Source organism: Seriola lalandi, unplaced genomic scaffold, assembly GCF_002814215.2.
Source record: "Seriola lalandi dorsalis isolate HSWRI2012SDOR001 ecotype SW California unplaced genomic scaffold, Sedor1 jcf7180002054581, whole genome shotgun sequence".
NCBI lineage: Eukaryota > Metazoa > Chordata > Actinopteri > Carangiformes > Carangidae > Seriola > Seriola lalandi.
The window spans coordinates 1,262,715-1,283,319 of NW_019525134.1; the positions used below are offsets into that span (position 1 = coordinate 1,262,715).

The 20,605-nt window shown below is 41.2% G+C and overlaps 1 protein-coding gene across 1 annotated transcript in view; it reads left to right on the forward strand.

Annotated features, from left to right (window-relative positions):
* The first annotated feature begins 8,538 nt into the window (after positions 1-8,538).
* The window catches only part of nlgn2b (neuroligin 2b), a 60,115-nt gene continuing 48,048 nt past the window's right edge, over positions 8,539-20,605 (forward strand). Inside the window, exon 1 of the mRNA XM_023418399.2 lies at positions 8,539-9,334. The gene's annotated coding sequence lies outside the window, so the exon portion shown is untranslated. The remainder of the gene's footprint in view (positions 9,335-20,605) is intronic.

A 20,605-nucleotide genomic window follows, 5' to 3' on the forward strand; every position in this document is an offset into this window, starting at 1 on the left:
TAAAGCAAAATATTTTAATCAAATCTACTTAGATGGATGACCCACATGGCCTGTCTCCCATCTGTGTTATATTAAAACAACTGTTAAATATAACACATTGCTTTTCCCAGAGCATCATACTGTAACATCATTTCAGTATCCGTATTTAATCCAGTCAAAATGGATTTCAACTGATTTAAAAGGTCTTTGGCAAATTTGGATACAATGAAGAAACTAGGACACGGCAGCACATGCAGTTCCTTCTCTGTATCGCATTTCGCATTCCAGCAGCAGCCTCAAGTCGTGCTCCTCGAAACTAGACAGTTAGACAGTGTTTTTCATCCAGGGATTGAGACAGCAGAGTCTTCGCTCCAACACCTATTGCTTTCTGAGATCGTACAAATGGCGTTCGCACCACAGAGCCAGCGCTGGTCTGTTGAACTTTTAACGTGGCATGTACTGTACACACATGGACACAAACATGTACTACTCCTCCCTTTTTCTTTTTTTTTTTTGTGATTGTCCTTGCTGGACCTCTGTTATTAGTCGGGAGTCTGTGGGAGTGAACAGTGTGAGTCAGTGCTAAGTAATTCAGAGAGAGGCGAGTGTTTGAGGAGAGACACAGAATGAGAAGCTGAACGACAGAGAGTGAGCTTGGCAAAGCTACAGCGTTTCATTGCAGAGGTTTTAAATCCTTTAACATGATTTCCCTCATCCTATTAAAGACATAGCTATGGATAGGGAGACTGTAAAGTGTTACGTACAGGAGGGAGGGGGACTGAGTGAGAAGGAGAGAAAGGGAACGCGAGAGGGAGAGAGATTAAATGGTTGTTAAATATAGGGAGCAAATCATTCCAGTCCCATTTCTATCTCCAATCAGGCTTGTAAATGTTCTCTATATCATCTCCTGTAGATTGGGCTGGACGACCTTTTATTATGCTGCTCTCCTCCAACATCCTTCCTTATTCTTCACATGGACATCACCACAAAGCTTCCTCCCTTGCGTTAGGGTTTAGGCATGTCAGATTTATCTTTAGAATTTTTTGAAAGGCATCTGTGGCGTTTTTCTTCACTGCAGAAATAAGTACTATTCAGAGCAACATCAACCTTTATGGGTGGAGAGACTGAAGATGCACAAGCTTTACAGAGGAAGGTATAATGGCACCAAATAAGTAGGAAGTAGTGTCAACCTCCAGAGAAGATTGTCAAAGACATTTCATGCTTTTAGTGCTTGGCCACCTCGCTGTGTTTAAAGTATTTGCTTTTCATGTCTGTCATAGAGAAGAAGAATTGTATTATAGGCCGATATTGACGTACAATACAGCCCACTACTGTATAATACATAATACCACAGTTAGCTCCGACCAAGTAATTTGATTGGACGGGAGTCATTCCATGAGTGCTGCTATAGAGTATAACAGCACTGGGACTTTTCACTACATGTATCACGCCGCTTCACAGGTGTTCTATTAACTGTTAATTAACGTCACATTAACGGTCGTTATCTGTCTTCCAGAAATAACATTTGAATTAAATCTGTCCAGGTGTGCTCATACGACATCTTCAGATCAGGAACATGTTAATGTGTTGCTTAGCAACAGTCCAATACCAGTCCAGTTGCAGAAGTATTTGTGTAAATCAATCAGCCAGATAAATCTGTTGTTGCTTATTACTGTAACTAATATGGCGCTCATAGAGCTGTTGTGCCTCGTACCTACGACTGAATCACAGCCGTGCTGATATTCAGTATCATTCATTCAGCATCTCTCCCTCTCGTGTGATATTAAATATACTGACCTCCTTTAGTCGCTGTTGCTATGAAACCTTCTGTTATCACACAGCAGATTTACGGTTTTTAGGTGGCAGAGTTGCAATATTAAATTCTTAATGGTTTCTCATAGAACGGCTCCTTGATTTCAGATGGTAATATAGACAAAAGTGTCCTTCACATTTCTAGCTAGTGATAATTGACAGTTGATAGCTGAAATGACTGTCGCTGTACCAGTGTAGCAGGTTCTATCAGCTGTATAAGTAGCTAATTAAGCTAACATTAGCGCCATGAGTTGTCTGAAAACTCAAAAGTCTCCTGCTGACTTTTTAAAGTTTCCAGCTGTCTTGTTTTAAAATGAGAAACCCTCAAAAGAGGTGGTGGCTACATACATGACGTAATGAAAGACTATAGGGCTGCAGTCACACAGTTAGGCAGAAAAAGTTAGCATCCTCACGGGTTAATGATCCACGTAGAGGACATGGAAATAAACAAACAGCATGTTGTTCTTGTATTGCAGTGTAGGGATAGTTAGTCCTAGTGTTACATGTATTACCTTTGTAATTTCAAGTTGTATGTTTTCACAGTGTTACTGTTCGTTCACACCAAAAGCAGCGAGCGTGAAAGAATTGGCTCCAGCTGTCCGGTTAGGGACGCTGTTGAAGTTCCTGGGCGCTCTGATGTAGATGATGTAGATGACATGACAGTTAGCAAGTTTATTTCCGAATGCTGTTTTGCATGCTATGGCGTTATTCCGCATGCAATTCCCTCACCTGGAACGCCTGCCGTGTCAGACACCTTTGTCCATGCATCGTTTTTTATCCCTGTAGGCAAACAGCGACATGCTGTAAATGAAGGGGAAAGCTGCCCCTGTAATGTGATGGGAACACAGTTGTGTCCTCAACAGCAGATCACTTTACTACATTCTGATTGGTTGCCGCTGCATCGCGTCATAGCTCATTAACATAAAGTTGCTGGGACTCTACAACTTTTTGAACACCCACGCCGCCAAAGACGCGCCACCAACGGGAATGCCTTTCTTTGCTGCCAAGAGACTCTCGTTCACATAGAAAATGAATGATCCAGTCACTCGGACGTTCTCGCTGCCTTCGGTCTGAACGTACAGTTACAAGAGAAAAGGCGTTTAAAATGAAGACTAGCTGATGTGACGTCACACAGACTGTGAAACTTTTAGCTGCTCTGCTGGAGAACACTGGGTTGTTTTATAACATAGCCGGTAACACCTCAAACTAATGTTGTTAGCTAATGATATGCTCCTTGGCCTTGCTCTGGGTTACTAGAGGTAGTAAGCTAAGTAGCCACACATGCTAACGTTCCAGCTTACGTTAGAGCAGAGTTAAATTCAGTCCTTGCCCTTTTACTCTTGTGGCTTTGCTTTTGGATACAAAAGCTAAAAAAACAAACAGCATGTGAACAGTAATGCACAGGACTCGACAACAACAGCTTTTTCTTTTGATGTTTTATGGTAATAATTCCAATTACTATAATATATTAGAAAATAGTGGCCATGGCTGAGGGGATTCACTTTGTTATGGAGTTCTCACCTTGAAGAGCTCATCCTGCGTTATCGCCTGTGTAACTAACAAATTATCTTTGCATGAACCACATTATATTCACAATACTGACCAACATTCATGGTTAACGGAAAATCAGGTCAGAGCAAATGGAGACATCAGTCATTAGCTGTTGGTTACAGAAAATCAAAAGGGAAAGAGGACGACTAATGAGAGAGCAGCGTCAGACTGAACGATGGGCTGGCAACAACAGAGACATTCAGACTCCACGTAACATACTTTCACGCTCCAATGCTGCGATCACACATCTGCTCCGAACAAGACACAGCCATGGTAAAGAAGTGAGGCAGGAGAAACGCTTGATGTTCAACCTTCCCTCTGTCACTGTTGTGTTCTACGACCATATACAACATTCAGACTGTGATCACTGACCCCTCGGACTCAGGAAATTCAGATTTTCCTCTCTCCTATAATCTCGGTCAGGATGAGGACCTGAGCTCCATCGCGGGGTCTTTCCACAGGCAGAACAGCTGTTAAGTTAATAAGAGTAAACACAGTGTATTTATGCTCCTCATTATATTTTCTATTTTAACACTTCCAAAACTGTTAACTGATATAAGCTTGCAGATTTGTGGTGAGTTTTATACTCTCATTCGTCTCAACATCCCTCTGTGTTGTGCTCAGACTCAGTCTGAACCTTGGGCCGCATTACAGTGACATCACGTATTCACTTCTTACTGATGACCTTTAAAGGTTAAGTACTTAAAAAATAGAAAAGAAAAAAACAGGGAATGCTGACTTGAATTGTATCATCTATACTTTTAGTATTAGGTTAGTTAAGAGACTTCGGTTACACAGCTGTAATGTTTGACTTCAGACAAATACGAAGCACATTAAAAACAATAATCTGAAACACCAGTGCTGCTTTGAACGTCCATAGATGCAATATCGACTTATAACCAGCAGAGCGAGCTGTTCTCCAACAACTGAACAGTTTCAAACGCGTCATCTCCTCATGAATACATCTGTGAACTGGATCCTGAGGCTCAGCTCAGTCTCTGCTGTGTTGCCCTGATGCACACATTCTTTACTCTCAGTAACAGCACTAACCTTGTCTCCCGATTGTCTTTGAATATCTGTATTTATGCAGATTTTTTAAGTAAACAATACATGTATTTTGTCAACACTCAGTCTTAGTAGCCTTCAGCTCTGTGTGTCCATGTCAGAGGTTTGTATGATGTCATTTTTTATAGAATGATTGGAGTTCAAGTTCAAATAGGTTTGTTAAATACCAGATAATGTAAAGTAATAGATTTGTTAGCATGAACCCCAATATATTACTAGTGTATATTAAACCCATAATGCCGTACTCTCCCTCCTTGCAGTCACTCACTGGTAACTGAGATAGATAGATAGATAGATAGATAGATAGATAGATAGATAGATAGATAGATAGATAGATAGATAGATAGATAGATAGATAGATACTTATTATCATTTTTTTTATGTTGTATGATTTTCAGAACCACATCAAGGTAAACACATTGCAACCCTACGCCCACCACGCTTGATTGAATACACATCGAAGGAGTTCATCCAATCCATCTGTCTCATCCATTCTTCTAATCATGTACCACCTCCCACTGCATTTCAACTCTTATGACCCAAGGGCACAGGAGCAGCATGCAGCAGCTTGATTTAGGAAACAATGAGCTTATATCTTCCCACTGAATGCAAGTCAAACTACAGGCTACAATTTAATTCAATAGTGCAAACTTTGACTACTCTTCCATCGAGTCAGGTGATTTCGAAAAGCTTGTGATGCAATCCAAGAAATAAATCCCACTCACTCCCACTCACAGTTTCTGACAGATAAACTCCAGGGCAGGTCCGGTCAGATTCTGCTTTGTTGTAGTTATAATATTCAGTAAGCAGATGATACTCCTGCAGCTGTTGGCTCTTTAATCTCCTCTTTGACCTATGGTAATTGGTCAGAGCCTCAGGGACTGTAGCACCTACAGTATATCCCCTCTCATTTTAACATGACACCTGAGATTTGCCCTCTGCACAAGGACTACTGAGAAACGGTTTCCCTCCGCACTGACCCATGTACGAAGTTTACGGGGTAAAATAATGTGTTCTTGAATGTAGCCTTAAAACTAATGCAGACAATCAAATTAAAGGTATATTTTTTTTAAAAACTGATGAATCATTCAGTCTATCAGAAGGAGCAGCTTAAATTTCTACAGTAAACAATTATACTTATGATGGTAATTCCAGGAGTGAGACACAGTGCAAATGAATACTCAGATACATAATTTAATGTGTCTGCAGCTAAATCAGGTGAGAATAATGCTCATTTTGTTTTACACAAAAATTAGTTCTTGACTTTCTTTTCACAGTTAAATAGTTTTGTTGTAGTATCCTCTCTGAGCATAGAAAAGGAATGATAATAAGTTCTGCTTATATTAGCTATTACTTAAATTTAATATGATTTATTTGAGCTTTTTTTTTCAAAGAACCTTAAAATGTATAAGATTCATTGTGAAATTTGGCAATGGATTATAGGTTAACACTGCAGACAAATGGAGGCTGTGTAGATCCAACAAAACTAATGGCTATAATGATACAAGTAGACTGGTACGCATTTATTTATGCATCCATCCATCCATCCATTTCCTGCTGCATATCGTGGGTTTGGGTTGTGTGGGCAGCAGACTAAGTAGCTCAGACTTCCTTCTCCTCAGCCACATCCTCCACTTCCTGGGGCGTCCTGTAGAGTTTGCAGGCCAAATGGGATTTTTCATCCCTCTAGTGTCGAGGCTCTGAGCTTTTTCTGTATGTCTCAGCTCTTAACTTTGCTCCTGTGAGTCACTGGCTCTGTGAAAGGAGCTTGTTTTGCCACTTGTATCCTCCATTTAAATTTTTTTTTCCAGTTACTACAAAGAGCTCACAACCATCGGTGAGAGCTGCAATTTTGAAACGTAGATCAGTGACTGAGTCGTCCTCAGTTTCAGCATCCTCTTCACCACCACAAACACCTGCATCACATCAATCCGCCTGTGGAGCTCATACACAAATTTTACCTTCCCGGGACAAGACCCTAAGATGTTTGATTTTCTTCATTTGGGATTCTCAACCCAAAGACGACAATCCACCATTTTGCAGTACCAAGGAAACAGAATAACATCATCAACAAAAGAGCAGAGGTACAATCCTGAGGTCGCCAAACCAGCTGCACCTTGACAGTTAGTCCATAAAAATCAAATGGAAAGTTACACATTCAAAAGAACTGGTGACAAAGTACGGCTGAGGAAAGACCAACTCCCACTGGGAATACGCTCCACTCCTTACTGGACTCCTGCAGAGCTCCCACTGTGGTAATACAGGAACTGAGACTGTCCTCCTGTTCTAAAGTATATATAGCCCATACGTCACCTGCACGCAATTTATTACAACCTGTAGTTATGTTTTATTGCTAGGCAACTTCTAGTGGCCATAGTAATTATGACAGGAGCAAAACAGGAAGTTGAATGATGTAGATGAAGAGGTCGTGGTGGATGGAAGGGGTTGACAAAACCTGGGACTTTGACACCAGCCACTGCTTCATTCGTTTACGGTATGAAATCAATCGTCAGTGTTATTTGTTTTATCCATGACAACCCATAACTGCATGTTTGTTATTGTAGCCATGACGACAAAGGGTCTCTAACCTTAAGAAATAACTTATTTTAACCCAAACCATAATATTTTACTAAACCAAACTGATGAGGTTTTGTTCCTCAATCTGACCAAACAAAATCTTAACCGTGTGTTTATTATAGTTACCATGACAACGAAGGTCGGGTTTGCTCGTATTATAATTACCATGAAGATGGGGGTCCAGGACACCTGCTGGTGCTGCTGGTACGCTCCTACGAGTCAATCATACGACTTCTCAGAGTTTACCAAGCACATGAAGACTCCCATGGCCACTCAGAAAGGAGTGAAGAGGTGGTCACTTGGAGGGGCACCACAAAGGGGCAGACAGGAGGGGAATGAAGTCGAGGTTACACTAGTTGTAAGTTGGAATTTATCAAAGCTGCTTTAATCAATATTTTATATTAACAATGGATCATATGACCCAATGCAAAATGTTCCCTGGCTCGCTGATAGTGATGTACCCACAGATAAAGATCAGCTGACTCTGCAGTTCCTGCCGGCTCTACAGCATCTTTCAGCTCAATGTTTTGATTTTATGGCTCGCCCTCATCAGCATTGTTTCCAGACGCATCAGGCGGCTGTTTTCTGCAGAAACAGCTCTAATCCCCACGACATGCTACCTGCTCAGCAATAAATGGCAAACAAAGTTTGAACATAGTGGAGCATTTAGCAGCTAAAGAGCCAGATATTTCCCTCAGGAGTCGGTGGAGAAGAAACCGGAGCTAAACAGAGAGTAATTATTGGAGTTACATCCATCAAGAGGACACAAACACGACTCTAAAACAGACTGATGGTGCTGCTCTGTGTGGGCTGGATGTGTAAATGATAACTGTTTGCTAACAAGTTCACATTACCAACATGGAGCCTCAGTTTACAGGTCTTGTTAGCAACCTGCAAGTGGTCAAACCAGTGAATGCAGCTTTAAGTGAAGGTGTTTGTTCTTAAAATTATAACCACATTTCAAGGCTCTTTCCAGGAACCTTCCTGTAAATTCACACACTGAGTAGGAAGTTGAAGGGAAGCATTTTATCAATAATCTTTTTGTAATTATTAACATTATCATTAGCTGTGCCCTTTAACATTAGCCTGCCACAGCTAGAATTATATTCTAACGCTTTGAAATGCATTGGGTCTTGGCGCCAAAAACTTAAAAAAAAAAAAAGCCTAAAAGTCTGACGTCAGCCTTGTGCAGATTCATTTTAAACCAATCAAAGCTAAAATCCTAACGCTGTGTTTCAAATGCTTTTTTTTTTTTTTCTCACACATGAAGGTTTCAGCAGAACCGGCGCATGTTCACTGAATCATGCGTCGCGCCTCCTCGTCATGACAACTGTGATAGAAATATTGCAAGTGGTGTCCTGTAAGAGAGAGAGAGAGAGAGAGAGAGAGCAAGCGAGAGAGAGAGCGAGCAAGCGAAAGAGAGAGAGAGAGTCGATGAGACCGCACTGAGAGAGAGAGAAAGACAGAGAGAGAGAGAGAGAGAGAGAGAGAGAGAGAGAGAGAGAGAGAGAGGGGCTGCTGAAGCGCCAGCCGTGGGCTCTTCTTCAGCGCATGTATCGAGCTTCAAAGTAATATCCCTGCATCCCAACATTTAAAGCAGTTATGACTGTGTTCTAAAACCATGGAGGCTAAACGGAAGATCCCGCGCTGTCTCTCAGACTGAGCCTCTGTTTGATGTTCACAGCATCAGATACCAAGTGAAACCAAGAGAGAGCACCACGCACGCGCGCAAAGAAGAGATTGGACACCTGATTTCGTGGGGTGTCTTTAGAGCGCTATTTCACATTTTAAGTGGAACAGTCCGTGTCTCTCTGAAGGCCCCTCGCGGTGCAGCGGGCTCATACCGTGGATTATTATCAGCATGGACAAACGGGGGAAAGAGGACAGATCCCTGCGTTGACTTGTGAAGCAACGCGCAGAGTCTTGACGCTATAGCGTTACGCATTTATTTTACTGTGAGTGTTTTTTCTCTCCCCCCCCCTCCACCCCCCACCCCCCTCCAGTTTGAATTGTACTCGCTGCTGCATCTCAACATTATAAAAGTCAAATATCTGTGGATAAGGAACAGAGCAGGGTGTTGTCAGAGAGGGATGAGAGGAGGAGGGGGGCACTATGAGGTGTGCTTTTTTTGGAAAAGCCGGAGAAAGACGGACACCGAGAAGGTGTAGTGATATGCGAAACCCTGCGACGCGCTGCCCTCCTGAGAAATAATTGCGATGAGGGAAGAAATGGCCTAGTTCAAACCTCATCGACACACCGACAGAGGAGAGACGAGAAGAATCGCGTTCAGATGGACGGGCCATCATCATCGTCATCATCATAATTCCGGTGCTGGCATCGAGTCTTTTAGGTAAGCCATATGTTCTCCACCACCTACCAAACGTGACTACAGATATTCTGTCCATCATGGGTTTTATGTGTGCGCAATCTGCCCGCTTTGGTGACTTCGCACATTGCGCACGTTATCCATCTTGACGCACTGTCAGAATTGGGGAATGAGATTTCAGTGTAAATTCTCAGACCACTTTGTTGCTATAGCACGTATTTTCTTCCTTTCAGCGGGAGCCTTCCATTGGCCTTGCCTGTTGATAAGCTGTCACATCTTAACACGATCGGTCCACTTTGTGCATCCAGCATCAGTATTCTGTCATTTTAACCACGCTGCTGACAAGATGATATTCATCTGATTTAATTGGAGTCAGTCAGACCGGCGGCTCTTCTCCACGGAGCTCCAGTTGTGTTGTGTTCCTCTGCTTGTGGAGGTATAGCTCATTTTACATAATGCTTTTATTACACGTATTAACGGCCGCTTAATTAGACACACATGCCGCTATGCTGCAACATAACTAATCTCAACCAGAGTGTATGACGGGGCTCGAACTCAGAAGATGTCCTCTCTCATGAACAAACCCACAACAGCTCTGAGACACACACACACACACACACACACACACACACACACACACACACACACACACACACACACACACACAGTGTGCACAAACACACGCAGACACACAAAGCCTGTGCCCTAGAAGATGCAGATAGGATTGTGAATTAAATGCACACACTCTGATGATCCAGGGAAGGCTCCATTAATATTCAGTGGTGGTTGGGCAGTGCTCAGTTAATGGCAGACAACAGGACCTCTGTTCTGACAGGTCATGGATGAGAAATGGTATATTTTCATTTTTAGGGAATAAATGTGGGTTTTTGTCCACAGATATGGCGCCTGTAGCTACAGAGGAGTGACATTTAAAATCCATCAGAAAACCAATAATGTGGTTTTGTAGACTTTTGCAGAATTTCTTATTACTCTTGTTCATGTTCGGTTGAAATAGCTTTGATTGCTTCCTTAGGCCGGCATCACGTCAACCCTGCTACTGGCATTTGGACACTTACAACATGGCTGAAGACATGGAGGACACATATGGGTTTCAGATGTGCCCTGCATTTGCATTTTCTAAGCCATTTTTTAGTCATAATTTGTATAAAATGGAAAAGACATTGTATATAGAGCAAAGAATGGCAACCATATATCAAAAATATTTCAGAGATATACCCAGAAACCCAGATTTAAATGTTTCTTGGGAGCATTTAAAACATTAAAAACCTTTATTCCCTCTAAGATAATCATTTTAAATCAGTTATTTCTGAAATTTGTTTGTCTCCGCTCCATTTTTGTCTCTGTTGTATTTCTTGTATTCAGTAGCAGGTGGGCCCGGAGGATTCGGTGGCCAATTTAAATTAAGGACAATTCTTTGTTTTACCGATGGACATAAAACATCTAATAAAACCAACCAAACTGCAGTTAACACATGAATTTTAACTGATAAAACTGGTTTTCCAGCCTTCCAGAGAAACGCCAGGAAAGGCCCGATAAAGCTAATAATGTGGCGACCACAGTGTCGTTTGGTCCAGACAGAAAATAGAAAAGATAAATGTAGTAAAAAACAGAGAACGGCTGCTTAATGGATTGGATGACAACGCGAAGTGTGAACTTACAATCCAGAACAAAACGTGTTCAGTCTTAATGTTTAATGAAGTATATGTTCGGGTGATGTGTGGGGGAGGAAGGTGAAGTGTCCAGAAGAGTTCAGCGTGATATTCTCTGTCACACACAGTAAACAGGGTCGCTGTCCAGCTGTTGTGTTGTTTAGCTGCTTTTGAGAGAGAACAACCTTGTCACATATCAATGCTTATTTCCATCACCAAGGCCCAGCATTTAAAAAGGGATAGTCAATCATTTTTCTTTGGTATTGCGCTTCAACAGCCTTCACTAATTATGGCTTTTGCTTGGTTAAATTTTGTGTTAAAGCATAATGTTGAATTGATTGTTTCATTATGTGTCTAAGCAAGTAAAACAAATGAAACACTTGAAATCCACATTAAGACTTTGATATGTGACGTGACGGATGTGAGCGGGCCGCAGCGTGTGTGATGGAGGTGTAGACGGTGTATTTTAAATCAACAGGTGACATGAAGCACGTGAGTTCGAATCGGCCCTTTACTCTGCTCTCTGATGCTGCACTGGTGTGTAGACGAATTACATTTTTCCATTTTAAAAACAGAAGTTGCTGTTGCGCAGAGTCAACGAGCAGACTGAGCTGACATGAAGACAAACTGTGTGTTAGCTGCCTGACCTGCAGGTCACTGTGTGCTGTATGGCCATAGGCTGCTTGCTACAGCCACAGGATGCGCTTTATGAAATCGAGGTGGTAAATTATGGTAAACAGAGGTGTCGTTTGTTTCTTCATTTAACTGTGGCCATCAGAGTAGAAACAACAACAGGAACACAAAGTTGTTCTTCTCTTGTTTGGGTTATGATAGGATTAATGTGTCTCTACTGGGTTTAAGTAATATCATTTGCACAGAGAAGATGCATTAAGAACAGTAAATATATAGTGATTTATCAAAGCCAGCTGCAATTTCATTTTATTTCCCCCTGTTGTGCCTACACGTTTTACTTCAGCTTGTTTACCTCTACCTGCACATTTATTCTGTGGTTTGGTCACTGTTTTCCATTTTGAATGTATAGATACTGACGTCTGAGTCATTACAAATGATGCTGTTACCAGAGAATTTTGTTTTCTGCTTTAAAACAAGATGCATCCAAGTATATGTTACAGACTGCTCATACACCTGAAGCTGAACTGTGTCATCATGCTGCCATCGCATCAAGAGGCAACGTTAAAGAATAATATATATTCTCATGTAATTATATATTCTCATGTGATGCAGTTAAAGTAAGAAGAGCAGATCCAGGCTGCGCCCCACAGACGAGGGTGGACACATCTTCTCTTCTGCCGAACATTATCTTTGCAGGATAGGATATAAAGTCTGGACTAGCACTTTGTGATATCACGTGACTCGGAGCAGAGGTAAATGACCATCGTTGGGTGTTTTTCTCGACGCCTCCGGGGTTCTCCTGATGTTCCTGTTATTTTTATGCCACAACACTGTGAATTGTGAGTCAGTCCCTTAAGGAGAATCTGCAGGATTGTGCACTTACAGAAAGTACAAAAGAGCCCTCATGCACTTACCAATTTCATAGCTTGAGACTGCCCTGAACCCTCAGAGATGGATCAAGAACCTTCAAAATCTGTGATTTCTGTAGAGAGGTTGGACATTAGGATTGGATGTAACCTGTAGAGCTACTGCTGCACGGCACCTGTTCCCACTGTCTGGGAAGTGGCCTAAAAACAGACACAAAAACATAGGACATCACTTGTGGCTTCAGAGTCTTGAGCACTACCATGTTGTGTTATCCTCAGCCCAGAACAGGATGAAACTCTGTCCAGTATTACCTTATATTTGAGCAGATTGGAGGCACGGTAGCTGCAACTGTCCGTACATCCTCTCACTGTACAACCAGCCTGGTTTCTCACCAAGCTATTGCATCTTTACATGAAACATTTACGGTATGCTGAAATGCAGGTTTGGAGATTTTAATTTCTGTGTGAAGATGTCAAGTCAGAGAAAAAGGAGGTTAAAACGACCCAGCTCTTAGTCACGCCACAACCAAGGAGGAGAAAAGCAGGAGAATAGCTTGACCTGACCCATTATCTGTGAGCAAAGTAAAGCTGGAGAAACGCCTGGGCAAATGCCATGGTAACCATCTTGTGTAACCTCCTTTGAACAATATCACATAACAGTCATCCATGAGATAAGCCAGGATAAGTGCCGCTCTGTCTTGTACAGTCTGGGAAGAATATCACACCAAACCCCATTAAAAATATCTGGTAATTTAATGTGTCTTTTATTAGCAGCAGAGGCGCAAGCCCATTAAAACGGGACATGTGACCTTTCCTGAATCGCAAAGTTCCACCCTTCAATTCATCAGACATGATCCATTAAGCAGCTCTAACATTTGATTCTGTGGTATTTTTTTTGGGCAGTGATGCAGAAGCTGGAGCTGGCATTCAGACATGGCATGTATTCTTATAAAAAAAAGAATTGTTTCTTTCAGTCTTTCAGTCAGTGCATCATAGACCACGGTGATCATAACTCACCTTGCTTATGACACAGCGCAGGCATTAGGCAGCTGGTGCTCTTTAGAAAGGTGTGGGCAGTGTTGACACGAGTAAGACACATAGGCAGTCGTGGCCTGCGTGATATACTGTACTGGAGCGACAGCCCATTTGCTATGAATTAAATGTCATAGTTTTTACATTTTCAGATGGGAATATGATAGCCGGGTAATGTTGCAGTATGACGTTAGCTAATGCTTCTTTCATTGCCGTGGGAAACAGTGAGGAACTTTAATGCCTGAACAAATTTGAGATATGGTGCTCAAGGAAATGTTAATAACCAAGCCCCCCCCCCCACCTACTCCGTCCCTGTGGTACAGAAGTAATGTATTGCTCAGTTGAAGGAACATTGCAACGCTGGGAAGGTGCAAAGACAAGCCACTGAGGAATATATAGGTACTCAGTATGTAATGACAGTACAGTTACACCCTGGGTTCTCCTCAGAGCCACAGTCAGCTCCTGGCTGAACACGTGTGAGTGGAAACAGTGCAGTTGTTCAACAAGCTCTGACACATCGCTGCAAACGCACAAACCAGAAGCCTCAGATGTAAAATGTGTTTAAATGTGAACAAAATGCAACATTTTTTTGTTCCTTTGGTTTAATCAGAATATCTGTTGAATCAGTAGAAACTGTGCACTGACTGTACCTGACCTTTCATTACCTGAACATTGAGGGGGCTGCTCTGTTTCAGCCCTTTGTAAAAAAAACAGTCATCCCACAAGACTCTTGTCTGTTTTTATTTTTAAAATGAAATGACAAGATGAATAATTTAAATGGTTTACATTTTACACACAGTGTCTCTGTCTGTGGTGTGTTACATTACATCTGCTGGTTTGAGTGAGCTGCTGATCTGCTGCTTGTGCGCTGGGACATTTGGCCATTTTTGTTCAAGTCAGAGCATCAGTGGTTCATCAGCCCTTCATCCTGTTGTTGATGTTAACAGTTCTGCTGATTCTGGTGGTTAGTCATCTAAGTAGACCATTATTGTCCGCCCTTGTTAATTCCTAAATACCTGTGTTTGTACAAACAAAGAGGCGTCCTCTGAGTTCATGCCAGTGCTGTACCAGGTTACTAGGTTCTCTAAAGGTCAACAACTCCAATTTAAGACCGTAAACCTTAATGTTTTTCATCAGTGCAAAAGGTTGGTCTGCAAGTTTCACAGACAGTTATAAAGTCAGTACGCTGGTGCACATGGACAAAATTGGAGCTGAGTGAAATTCAGGTCCAACAGCCTGACTGCAAATTAAACCGGATTTCCTCAGACAATAATAAAAAAGGTGAATCCTGATCCCGTATCATCTTAAAAATAAAGAAATGTTTCTCTTACACCTTCAGTTTGGCTCAGTTACAACATTTCTTATGACCTATTTAACGAAATCCATTTCCTTTTTCATAAGAAATGATAATTAAAAATGAAATGTGTTACAGATTATTATATTAGGGAGGCAGCATGAGATTTTGTGCTGTAATACAGTCGGACTGCATGAAACATTTAATTTCAGAAATGAAATTGTAAAACCAGTCAGAATTAGACAGGTCACTGCAGTAGACACATCATGACACAATTCATCTTAGTAAATTTCCCCAATTGAAATAAAATCAAGAATTTTAAAACGTAATTATGACAAAGCAAATTGTTAAAACAGATGAGTTTCTGCAGATCAGTATTTCTTTGATAACTTGTAAACAGTGGGGATCTACACAGAGCGCATAGATTATCCACGAAACAGGCATCTCTGAACCTCTGGCAATAGCGCTGTAGTACACACATGCTAAAGGTGCACAGTGACATTCATTCTCACGTCCTTCCAAATGTGGCTTTAGGATCTACAAACTATCCAAGCTTGCTCACTGTCAGTTACTGTCAGCTAGTCGTGTGGTGAGCTTGGTCGCTAATGGAAGGGAACGCTCGTGGATGTTTTCGTACCATCAGCTCCTGTCTCCTAACTCTCTGAACGCCATTCTTGGTTTGTGGAGCAAAGGTTAAAAATAAAGGGACTGGTGCAACACAGCTAACCCAGGGTAGCGCTCTCCATTTTGGGCTCTCTGGCTCTCAGGTCCTTCAAAGGTCAGCACTGCCAAGTCGCCTGGCTGTTGGTCAATGACACAAATTTGCATGTGAAAGTTCATCGGGCCGAGTGTTTCATCTCATGAGTTATGGCTCGTGTTGCTTGAATACAACTTGAAGTCTTCATTGTCTGATCGCTGACAGTAATTCTTCTTTTCTATATCGTTGTGTTCAGATATTTTTGAATGGTTTTCTTTGGAGAATGAGTAAAACATGATGATTATCTAACAAACCATAAAGGCTACAGGTCTGAAACGTGGCGAACACCTTCCTCATACTTCACCTACGCTGTAATGGTAGTGAGAGCGACACCATGTGGTGAGAACTGAGCTAACAAATACTGCAAAATGTTGTGGCTAATATGTTTGCAGAAAAGATTCAGTGGATGATGCTGAAGAGATTGATAGAGGCCACACCCATTTGTGTCATAAAAATTATTCCATCATTTTGAATTTTTGTAGACATACTTCTGAGTCCTTATCCCACTGTAAAGGCTTGAGAACTGAACCTTGGCAGACAGCTGGTGAAATGTTTCACACAGTCATTTGTTGCGATAGCATTACACATTATGTATTATTGCATACTGGATTTGGAGCACCTCGGTAGCAGAAGTAAAGATTGGTTTGCACTCAGTTGCACTTCCACAAATGGGGGGCACTAGAGTAAAAATAGAAATGGACATTATTATAATTCTGTTTTTGATAAAAATAAAACATGATGCAGCAGCTGCAAGGAAGCTGCAAGAGCTGTCAGCAATCACACTGCATTTTTCTTCAGGAAATGCACATCTAGTTGGATTTATGTTACGCCTGCTGGGATGTATTCTGTGGAGCAGTATTGTAATACCCAGTGTAAATGACTTCATAGAGCCACAAAGTTCCATTTTGGCATCTAACAACAAATGACTTGAACTTGATGAAGACCAAGGTTATTTGTAGTGAAGTCTCATGTCTGAGCAGGTTCATGTGAGTACAACCCAGGGGTTACACTGTGGACTACTGAGACCACTACACTGTGCAGTGTTCTTGTCAGGTTGTTCAGACAGACACCTGCATCAGAGGATTCAGGACAGTTTACTGTAAATAGATGTCCAGATGCGCTCGGCATTGGAAGGCGTTTAACAGATGAATCCGAGCAGCACGGCGGATTCTGTGTGGTGTACGAGCCGTAACAGAAGCAGTGACATGAATAATCACAGGAGTGAGAGTGTGAGCTTGTCAGATTATCCAGACCTCCTAATTACCTTGTTTCAATCTGATAGGTGATTGTAAGAGTCATCTGATACTGATCAGGTGATGGCATGCGGGAAGCCAGGTCCCTACCTGAAGCAACACGGTGCTCCATTTTCCTTCATAAGAGCAGGAGTCCATATTAAAAAAAAAAACCTGAACACAAAGATGTAGCAATTAACATTCTGGCTAATTATTAGCAATATATTAGCTAGTATTGTATTTTGGATAGTGTCTATATTGAGTTGAATGAGGCTGTGCTGTCATCTTCTATAGACAACTGATGCTAGATCTGCATAATTAATCAAAATATAATTGAAATCACAATATGGCCAAGTGTAATATCCAGATTGCAGGAGCTGCTTTTTTTTTTTTTTTTTTGAATCAAAGTAAAATGTGTCACAGTATTGTTGTGCATTGTCAGCACCATAAGCGTTGCGTTGCTACAGAGACGCCCCGGCCTACAAATCCTATTCTCCATACGTAAAGGATCATGATCGTTAAAAATAAAGTCAATAAGAATCACATCACCGTTTTTTGTTTTCAGTGGAAATGAAATGCTAAAACAACCATTCCAACTGAAATCACAATCACAATATCTATAGAGTCAAAGTAGAGCAAGAAACAAAGACCTCTATTTAACCACCTGTATTTTGAATGATTTGTCCATTTTAAAAGTTAGAACTTGCACTGAAACCCAAATTACAGCCCCATCTTTTATTCAGCTGACCTCAGAGCAGTACCTTTGAAGTACAGGAAACCTCTTAACACTTTTGGGCATACAAATCATTTCAGCAGAATACATCACATACAGCGAGTCTCAGTGCTCTACTTAAGCTTACTTACACATCATCAGTGCAGCCAGCCCATCTGTCAAGGTAAACTTTCCACTGAGCGTGACAGTCTTCTTAAAGCGACGTTTACATTTCAGCAGCTGGTTTGTGTTGTGGCAGCTTGAATAGCATGGCAAACTAAATTGTATGTATTTACTCAAATGAGTGATGATGTGGAGTCAGTGTGAGACAATGAAGCTTATGTTTCAGGATGTGTGGCTGAACTCTGGGGCTGAGCACAGGAGCAGCATGTATCTATAGGACCAGCTGCATGACTTGATTGTATTTCCCATTATTGTGACTGTCTGTGGTCAAACATGGAGCAGCGGCTGTCTGCCACACATGCAGCGTATGATTTGTTTAGGCTTCTGTTCCTCCTTCTTCCTTCCTTTTCTGTCACCTGCTACATGAAGTTAAAAAGACCTTTATTATGGCTGAAGAAAAACTATTATAATATTGATTTGCCTTGTATAGCCATTGATCAATGCTTTCAATAACACCTTAAAATCCATTATTAATAACACGCGTTCTATTACACATCCCGTACATACTGTGTGTTAATGATTTGTTAAAGACGTTTGCAAACGGGGATATCTCAGTCACACCCCGAGGGAATTTCTTCAAATTTGGTAGAAACATTCGCTTGGAGTCAAGGATGAACTGATTAGATTTTGGTGGTCAAAGGTCAAGTGCATGGTGACCTCACGTTGTTGTGGACGCAATATATCAGAAACAATTTCTTTACATCTGGCGCAAACATTAACTTTTGGTGGTCAAAGGTCAAAGGTCATGTTTTTGGCCGTGTCTCAAGAATTCACACACCAATTAACAGACTTGATGGCGGAGGCATATGTACTGGTTTTTCCCTCCAATGCCAACAGTTTTATTGTCATTACAGTATCAGCACATGGCAGCTACACTACATGAACAGATTGTGTTTATGGCAGATAAACTGTAAAGTTACTTTTTCTCCAAAGATATTACATAATGAAAAGGTTCCTGTCAATCTGAAAACCTGCTCAGACTTTCTTAAGTGTGTGTGTGTGTGTGTGTGTGTGTGTGTGTGTGTGTGTGTGTGTGTGTGTGTGTGTGTGCGTGCGCGCTGCCCAGGGACTGCACGTGGAAATTAGCTCGTAGCTCAATCTGGTACGAAGGATCTTTCCTCTTTTTTTAGATTGGTGTATTTTAAAAAGGTTGTTATCCTTAAGACTTCAGTCCTGGTTGATTTTGCGACACCTATGGTTACCATGGAAACAGCAAGTGCAGTTTAGTATTACAAGCTGCTTAGTCAGAAATGCAACAGAAGAGAAACTGGTTCATCTGTTCACAGTGCAGCCTAATAAATAAAGATGTTTTCATTGTTTTAATAAAGAACTGAGTCAAGTCAGTTGCGGTTTGGTGGTTACCACGGTGACAAGGTGCAGGTGTGCAGCCCGCCTCCTGCAGCTTTTCAACAGCTGACTGTGGCTGCTCCGTTACTTCCTGCAGTATTTAAAACTCATCCGCCGTCACTTTTAATGAATGTTCGCGCTCGTCCTGGTGAGAAATGATTTGTGTTTCCGGTGGCTTCTTCACAATAAAAGCCACTCTGTGTTATACCCGTTGAACGCTTTTAATTTGAAGCAGTAATAGTATAAAGAGTGTACAGTAAACAGTGAGGCTGTTATCAACCAAGTCAAATTGCTCTGGATTATTTCCTGCATCATTTCCTGTGAATCCCTCGTGTATCGGTTGGCGGTCTGAATCCAGCGTGAAGGAATCAAAAATGGGTTTTGATTTATGAAAATCTTGATTGTGACTTTGAGGTTAGAGGAAAAATGTAGTTGAGAATTAACATTTCCCTTTTTATTAAGAAAGTGTTGGGCAACTAAAACTCTTCATTTACGTCACTGCGATTTATAAAATGGCAAATGTTATTTTACTCATCAGACGTTTTCTTCTCCAAATCTTCATCATCTGTCTCACTTTCCCTCGGGTTTTCTAAAGTCTATCCAAAAATCATGGGTCCGTTTGTCTGAGCGGATCTTCATGGTATTCACACAATAATGCAACAGGTCCACTTTCCCTTTTTTAAACAAACACTGCTAAGAAAACAAGAAAAACAAATGCGTTCATTTGTTATTCTTCGGGATCCCCTGTCGATATAACTACATTTACACATATAGAAACTCTCTGGTTTATTTTCAGAGGAAAAAGGGTGGTGTGCTGCAAAAGAGGAAAAACACTATGCATGTTATCCCAGCCTTTCTGAAAACACTTCAATTATTCATGTGTTTGGATACTCAGAACACAGCTGGACTACAGTGCATTACACCCGCAGTTGGGGGAGTTGGATTTTAGCAGCGGTGAAGGACACGAGCTAAACAAACGAAAGCATGCCAAACAAATAGACGCCGCATACGTAAAGAATGACAACCATGAAGCCTGAAACATGTTGGTGAAACCATTTTAAAAATAACTTGAAACATCTGCAAACCAAAGGCTAAAGTTAATCACGTTCAACTTTCCACTTCCCCTCACAATTTTTTCGAGCCATTGGAGCTCAGTCATTGTACCTCTTAACTCTCTCATGCATGGCATCTTTTATATCAGACAATTAAACATTTAACTTCACAAAAAAAAAAATGGCAGTGACACAGAGTTTACATGGAGTTTTTTCATGTTCTGATCTTTGTTGTGATTTACTCCATTTTTGGTTTTCCCTAATAACAGTGCTGAGCAGTACCGACCCAACAAATATCACTGTTTTAGACCTAATCAACAGCAATAATATGATGCTATGTGGGAAAATTATACATTTAAACATTTTACCAACTTGTCCTTTTGTAATATAATATTAATTTAAATTTGGATAGATAGATAGATAGATAGATAGATAGATAGATAGATAGATAGATAGATAGATAGATAGATAGATAGATACTTTAGATACTTTATTTATCCCCTAGGGGAAATTCATG